Source organism: Diadema setosum, chromosome 10 (genome assembly GCF_964275005.1).
Source record: "Diadema setosum chromosome 10, eeDiaSeto1, whole genome shotgun sequence".
Classification (NCBI taxonomy): domain Eukaryota; kingdom Metazoa; phylum Echinodermata; class Echinoidea; order Diadematoida; family Diadematidae; genus Diadema; species Diadema setosum.
In genome coordinates this window covers 27875957-27884112 of record NC_092694.1, presented here as the reverse complement: position 1 = coordinate 27884112, position 8156 = coordinate 27875957, and the positions used below count along the sequence as shown (strand labels likewise).

At 40.9% G+C, this 8156-nt stretch overlaps 1 non-coding gene across 1 annotated transcript; it reads left to right on the top strand.

The window, feature by feature from the left end:
• The first annotated feature begins 1926 nt into the window (after window positions 1-1926).
• Window positions 1927-2000, top strand: Trnat-agu (transfer RNA threonine (anticodon AGU)). The gene has a single exon. It is a non-coding gene; the product is annotated as a tRNA-Thr (tRNA).
• The last annotated feature ends 6156 nt before the right edge of the window (window positions 2001-8156 follow it).

Here is an 8156-nt window from a genome sequence, read left to right as displayed (position 1 = left end):
ATCAATCATAGACAGAATATGAAGGGGTCGGTGCAATATAGTGCTAACCCACACAATAGTCATTTTGAGATAATCGCTGTTGAATGTTTGGAAAGTCCATACATTGTACATTAATAAAACATGAATGCATGAATTTTTTACCATCTTATTGGTCGAATTCAAATATGATATCTTAACGGAGGTTAGAGTGAAGGATAAGGATTATGTAAATGCATGTAACTCAATTTTTACAAAAGTGTGGGTTAGCACTATATTGCACCGACCCCTTCATATGTTAATAGACCATGCTCAATTCCAGCTTAGTCTGATAATCCCTTCATTGTTTTTGATATCGATGGTTGACAGCCTGTATTTTGTCCCTTTCATCGCACAGCTAGCACGGCTTGGTGGAGGATTAAGCGCATGAATAGACCCTGTACTTCAGAGCCTCTTTTCTCAGTTCACGCTTTTCCAGAGTCACAAGTGTGTGCTTTCTTTCCAGTATTTAGGTATAGTAAAGGGAGTCCATTTAATTTTAGTCATACATCATTTTAAAGCTTAGAGTCTGCTCTTTCAGAATCTGTCCTTAACTAAAAATCCATGTCTGGCGACTTTTTGTTGATTTTGTGATGCAGGGTCACATACATACATATATCATATCTGACTCTGCTTCACAAAACCAACTAAAAGTCGCAAAACATGGATTTTTAGCTAAGGGCATATTCTCCCGAAAGAGCAGACTCTAAGCTTTAAAATGATGTATAACTTATTTCAGATGGACTCCTCTAACCTTAATACTGGAACGAAAACACACAGTCTGGAAAAGTATTAACTGAGAAAAGAGGCTCTGAAGTACAGAGTCTAATCAAGCGCTTAATCTTTACCACGCCGTAATAGCTGTGTGATGAAAGGGACAAAACACAGGAGGTAAACAGGAGGTAACAGGAGCAGCAGCAGTGAAAGGATTATCAGATTAAGTTGAAATTGCACATGCTCTATTACCACATCCTGTCCATGATTACTGCCAACTTTTGAAGTGGTAGCATTATCTCTTCAAAAGTTATTAGACTTGATAATGAAGAGTGTGCAAAGGGTTTCAGGAAATGATAAGGGGACTAAAAACATACCTTATCATTCTATTCTTAAAAAAAAAAAAAAGTTGTAGAAAAAAAAGAAAAACTGCTGAAAACAAAAACACACTTTCCCGTTCATGTTATGATTCCAAACTAAAAAGGAAAGCTCATTCAGAAAGTATGAAAAACTCAAGATTGACTCAGTTGACCCATGTCACCTTTTTTGAGTCCTCACGTAAAATCAGGGGGTGCGACTTTTTTGTTTTTGTTTTTTGTGATGCACGGTCACAAAATATTGTATATATATATATATATATATATATATATATGAAGAGTTTGTTTGCAAAAACCGATAAGTCCATTTTTGAAGATTTTGAAGTACGGTCTCTGTCATAAAGTACAAAATAATACCTTTTAAATGATACATTGGTCACTACATATAAAGGTATATTTTTGAAGTTATGGTCAAAAGAAGCAAAAATTTTCTTATTATTCCCTTTATTTTTCTTGACCTTTAATCGCAAATATCTCCATTTGACAAATATGGACTTATCGGTTTTTGCAAACAAACTCTTCATATATATGTATATATATATATATATAGCGAAAACTTTGAGCAAAGAAAATGGGTTTTCATCGGGATTCGAACCCGAGACCTCCGGATTACTAGACCGGTGCTCTACCGACTGAGCTATTGAAAGCCCTAGATCGGTGTTCGTCCCAAACCCTTAACTCTCTTTGCTCGTGTGGTCAGAAGCTATAGTGTGTGTATGTGTGCCACACACACACACATTAACCTGACATAAACACACACTATAGCTTCTGACCACACGAGCAAAGACAGTTAAGGGTTTGGGACGAACACCGATCTAGGGCTTTCAATAGCTCAGTCGGTAGAGCACCGGTCTAGTAATCCGGAGGTCTCGGGTTCGAATCCCGATGAAAACCCATTTTCTTTGCTCAAAGTTTTCGCTATCTATTATTACAATTGTTTCTGGTCAGTTTTCCCTTCCTTGCTTCAAAAAAAAAAAAAAAAAAAAAAAATATATATATATATATATATATATATATATATATATATATATATATATATATATATAATATATATATATATATATATATATATATATATATATATATATAATATAGTATATATATATATATATATATGTACATATGTGTATATATATATAATATATATATATATATATATGTAAATACATATGTGTGTGTGTGTGTGTGACAAAACCAACAAAAAGTCGCCAGACGTGGATTTCTAGTGAAGAGCATGTTCTGAAAGAGCAGACTCGAAGCTTTAAGATGATGTATAACTCAATTCAAATGGACCCTCCTAACCTATCTAAATATTGGAAAGAAAGGACACACTCTGGAAAGTGTGAACTGAGAAAACAGGCTCTGAAGTACAGGGTCTATTCAAGCACTTAATCTTTACCACGCCATGCTAGCTGTGGGATGAATGGAACCAAAAACAGGATGTTGATCGCCCGAGCAACAACAATGAAAGGATAATTAGATTAAGCTGAAATTTAGCACGCTTCATTAACATTATTTTGAAGATGATCAATGTCAACTTTCAATGGAGTAGCATAACTCTTTCCAAAGTTATTGGACTTGTCAGTGAAGAGTATGGACAGGGTTTTTAAGAAATGAAAAGATGGCTCTATGAGAAACACCTAATCACACTATTGCACCAAAAAGTGTTCGAGAAAAACTGCTGAAAACACAAGTTCCTATTTGTTTAATGATCCCAATCTTTAACATAGTGTAGAAGAAGACTTGCTCTTTCAGTAAATATATTTAAAAAAAACTCAATATTGGTGTGGTTGACCCATTTTGACAAGTTTTGCTTCTTTTGCCCATAACTTTAAAAATGTACCTTTATATGTAGTGACCGATATATAATTTACGGGGTACTATTTTGTACTTTATGACATGATGACAGATACCGTACTTCAAAATCTTCAAAAATGGACTTATCGGATTTTGCGAACAAACTCATATATATATATATATATATATATATATATATATACATATATATATATATATATATATATACATATATATATATATATATTGTTATGGATACATGTGCATTGTATTATCATTTCTGGGCACTTGATTGTTCCGCGGAGGAATATGTAAATAAAGAGTTCGACAAGATGACCGAGATAGACCAAACACCTTGTTTGAGAGTCTGGGTATTTTTGGTGGTTATGATGGTTCGTTAGGCCAAGTTAACCTCCGTAACAAATTGGGGGCACGTCACAGGAGTTCGGCAGGGTTTCTGCGGACTTTTAGGTGATTTGGTCGGGCTTGATATGATCCCAGGAGTGTTTTTTCGTTCTCGCTTGGCCGATGAATTTCGGTGAGTAGCGTGGTGTAGCACTCTATGCTATGTCGTGGACATGGGCGATCGCGATACAGTTTACGTCGCGTCGCGCAACTACGTACAGTACTGTATGTAGTTTGCATCGTGATTGTTACTATACAGTTTACTGTATGTGCAGGTGTTACGATTTGAGAAAGCATGATGCGTTTATGGCGTAGTGTGTGTGTGTGTGCACACGCAGATGGACGCGGAGTGATATGTTATACAGTTTGATGTAAATCGGTCGACTTTCTGTGTCTGCGTGAGGGAAGCACACGTTCGTATTTCTTTCGGGATCGAAAGGGTTAATTTGGCACGTGCGTAGTGTTGAGGATGGTTTAGTCCAGTTACTATACGCTGTGCGTGTGTAGTGTTTGCGTGGAAACGTTGGTCAAACGTTGGTCGTTGGTCCCGTACGTGGTGGTTCGTGTATGGTTCAGCATACGGGTTATTCCACGGCGGTTTGTACAGCTGTATGTGGTTTAGCATACAGGTGATTTCACGGTGGTTCGTGTGTGGTTTAGCACACGGGTTATTCCACGGTGGTTTGTATGTGGTTTAGCATACAGGTGATTTCACGGTTGTTCGTGTATGGTTAAGCACACGGGTTATTCCACGGTGGTTTGTGTGTGGTTTAGCACACAGGTAATGCCAGTGTTGTTCGTGTGTGGTTGAGCACACGGGTTATTTCAAGTCGGTTCGTATGTGGTGTAGCATACGGGTTATTCCCAGTCGGGTCGTGTGTGGTATAGCATACGGGTTATTGTTTATAGTGTGACTGGTTTTCTTCAGTTGAAAAAAGTTTTTCAGCTGGCTGGCTGGTGATAGTCAGGTTTTCTTGTAGCACTACTATTTGTACATTACTGGTGCAGAATGGGGAAAGATCAAGAGTTTTCCATTGAGAAGTTTGTGGATTCACCCACAGTTGAGGAGTTGCTAACCTTGAAAAAGGTTGATTTGTTGCGTGTTGTAGAAAACTACAAGGTTCCTGCTGTGAAGAGTACAATGAAAAAGTCAGAGATTACACAGCACACAATCAAATTTCTTTCAGATGAAGAAGTATTTCCCCTCCAGGCATTGCGTAGCATATCAGGTAGTCCCCCTGGTGATATGCAAGGGAGTGTAGAAGTACGTCTGAAAGAGCTTGAACTTGAGAAAGCGAGAATTGAGTTAGAGAGAGAGAGGGTTTCTCTAGAAAGGGCTCGTCAAGTCGGTGAGAGAGAGTATGGTGTAAGCGTCAGTGGTGGGTATTTTGATATCGCCAAAAATGTCAGAATGGTCCCTGAGTTCGATGAAGGAGATGTGGATAGATATTTCCTGCATTTCGAACAGGTGGCGGATAGCATGGAGTGGCCGAAAGAAAAATGGCCTCATCTTCTGCAGACTAAGTTAAAGGGAAAGGCATGTGATGCTTATGCTTCACTTTCGCGCGAAGAAGCTCAGGATTATGCAACAGTAAAAAAGGCAATCATGAACGCGTACGCCTTGGTTCCTGAAGCGTACAGACAGAAATTCAGGAATAGTAGAAAACTAGAGTCACAGTCATTCAGAGAGTTTGCAAAAGTGAAGGAAATTGCCTTCACTCGTTGGCTGCAATCAGTAGGCGTGGCTACTGTTGAAGATTTGCGGGAACTTGTGCTACTAGAGGAGTTTAAGCGTTCACTACCTCAAGAGGTGCGTACACATATTGAGGAACAAAAGGGGAAAACTTTGTCGGTAGCTAGTACAATGGCTGACGAGTATACTCTGTCCCGTAGTCATGGAAACAGGTATGTAGGAAGCAAATATGCAGCTCCTAATCGTCTAAGTGTTGGCAAGACAAATTCTAGCAGTAAGACAGAGGTGAAGGCTGGTCTAGTGGTAGAAAATGAGACTGACAAGAAAGGTAGGAACACTGAGAAGCCTATTGTGTGTTTCCATTGTAGGCAACCAGGGCATGTGAAGTCTACTTGTCCCGTTCTGAACAAGAAAAAACAGGAAAAAGACAAAGAAAAGAAGTCTCATCCAAATGGATTGGTGAGTCGTTCGGTTGAATCGACAGGTGATTGGTGTGAACAAGTTCAGAGTGTGATTAAGTCGGCTGATCAAGACAAGATTAAGTCTCAGTATGAACCATTCACTTCTGTAGGCTATGTGTCATTGGTAGGGTGTGATGAAGCTAGAAAGGTTACCATCCTGCGAGATACTGGTGCATCCCAGTCATTGATTCTTGACAGTGTTTTACCTTTTGGGCAAACGTCGTCCACAGGCACAAGTGTACTGTTACAAGGAGTAGAAGGAGGTTACGTTGAGGCCCCTCTTCACACAGTCGATTTGCAGTCAGGCCTAGTTTCAGGAAGGGTGAGCCTTGGTGTTAGGAAGTCACTTCCTGTGGATGGTGTAGCATTGATATTAGGCAATGATCTTGCAGGAGACAAAGTGACTATTCCAGTGGTCAGTGCAGTCCCTTTGGATAAAGAAGGAAATGAGACAGCTGCATTGGTTCAGGAATTCCCTGAAGTTTTCCCAGCTTGTGTAGTCACACGTTCCATGTCTAGGAAATCAGAGGAGTCTGAAATGAAGGCTAGTCCAGAGGATATCAGTCTAGAAGGGAGTTTCGTCTGTCGGTTGGATGATGTAGAAGTAAGCAAACCCGCAGCATCAAAATCACATGAGATAGGGGATGAGTCTCAGCCTGTAGATGAAAATGAGATTGGGTTGAACAAGAGCTCTTTGATTGACGCACAGAAGAATGATCCACAGTTGGTAGCATTGTGTGATAGTGCTCTTGCTGAAGAAGAAGCACTGAGTGAAAGGACTTGCTACTATGTGAAAGGAGATGTGTTGATGAGGAAGTGGATGCCAGTTGACTCTTCTAGTGATGAAGAATGGCGAGAAGTTCACCAAATTGTCATTCCAAGAGTATTTCGTAAACATGTCTTGAGTGTGTCGCATGAGTCAGCTCTTGGTGGTCATCTTGGAGTCAATAAGACGGTTGACAAAATTTTGAAACATTTCTTTTGGCCTGGCTTGAGACGGGATGTTTCAGATTTCTGTAGAACTTGCCATGTTTGTCAAGTGGTGGGGAAACCTAATCAGAAGATTCCTCCAGCTCCCCTAAAGCCCATATCAGTATTTGATGAGCCGTTTAGCACAGTTATTATAGACTGTGTTGGTCCTTTGCCAAAGACAAAGGCTGGACATGAGTACTTGCTCACTATGATGTGCGCTTCTACGAGATTTCCAGAAGCTGTGCCACTTCGGCGTATTACTGCACAGAACGTTAGCAAGGCGTTAGTGAAGTTCTTCACAACGGTTGACTTGCCAAAGTGGTGCAATCAGACCAGGGTTCCAACTTCACTTCAAAGATATTTCAGCAAGTGATGCGTGAGTTGGGTATCAAATGTGTTACCTCGAGTGCCTATCATCCACAGAGTCAAGGCGCTCTGGAGCGTTTTCATCAGACGCTGAAGAACATGATGAGAACATACTGCTTTGAGGTCGAGAAGGACTGGGATGAAGGCTTGCCGTTGTTGCTTTTCTCGGTGCGAGAGTCTGTGCAAGAGTCCTTAGGATTTAGTCCCTTTGAGTTAGTGTTTGGACACGAGGTTCGTGGTCCATTGAAGGTCTTGAGAGAGAAGCTGTTGGGTGAGGATGAGTCACCTGGTTTGTTGAATTACGTGACTACGTTCCGTGGTAGGCTGACTCGTGCACGCGAATTTGCAGCTGGACATTTGAGAAACAGTCAAAAGAACATGAAACAGTTGTTTGATAAGAGGTCCAGGGAAAGGATGTTCAGTCCCGGTGAAAAGGTATTGATACTGCTGCCCATTCCTGGTAATCCTCTGTGTGCTCGCTTCTCTGGTCCCTATGTCGTGGAGGAGAGATTGAGTGATGTGAATTACATCATTCAGACTCCAGACAGAAAGAAAAAGAAACGGTTGTGTCACATCAACATGTTGAAGAAGTATGTTGAAAGAAGTGCAGGTGAGAGTGTGAAGCCAGTCATGTATGTGGTAGGAGCAGTCCAAGATGTCCCTGTTCCCAAGACGAGGAAGGAGCTGATGAGATTCATCGGCATGGCCGGATACTACCGTCGCTTCTGCCATAACTTCTCGGATGTTGTGGCACCCTTGACTGATCTCCTGCGGAAGAATGTGAAGTTTCAGTGGTCAGCAGCATGCCAGTCTGCCTTCGACCAAGTGAAGGCAATCCTGTCGAGTGGTCCTGTATTGGCAGCGCCGGACTTCAAGAAAGGCTTCAGCCTAGCTGTCGATGCCAGCGATGTCGGAGCAGGCGCCGTGCTGATGCAAGCTGATGACGATGGAGTGGACAGACCGGTCTGCTACTTCTCAAAGAAGTTCAACGCGCACCAGCGGAAGTATTCTACCGTTGAGAAGGAGACCCTTGCGTTAATTCTTTCGCTCAGCCATTTTGATGTCTACGTGGGCAGCACAACTCAACCGATTGTTGTGTGGACTGATCACAACCCACTGACATTCGTCAACAGAATGAGAAACAAAAACCAGAGACTAATGCGATGGAGTTTAATCCTACAGGAGTATAACCTTGACATTAAGCACATTCGCGGAAAGGAAAACATTGTCGCAGACGCCCTTTCTCGTGCTTAATTGAGACATCCCAATATTTTGTCTTGTTGCCGGATGCAACATTTGTGCAAATGTATTTTATGTTTGTAACACTTTCAACAGGTGTAATTTTGTTTTGCAAGT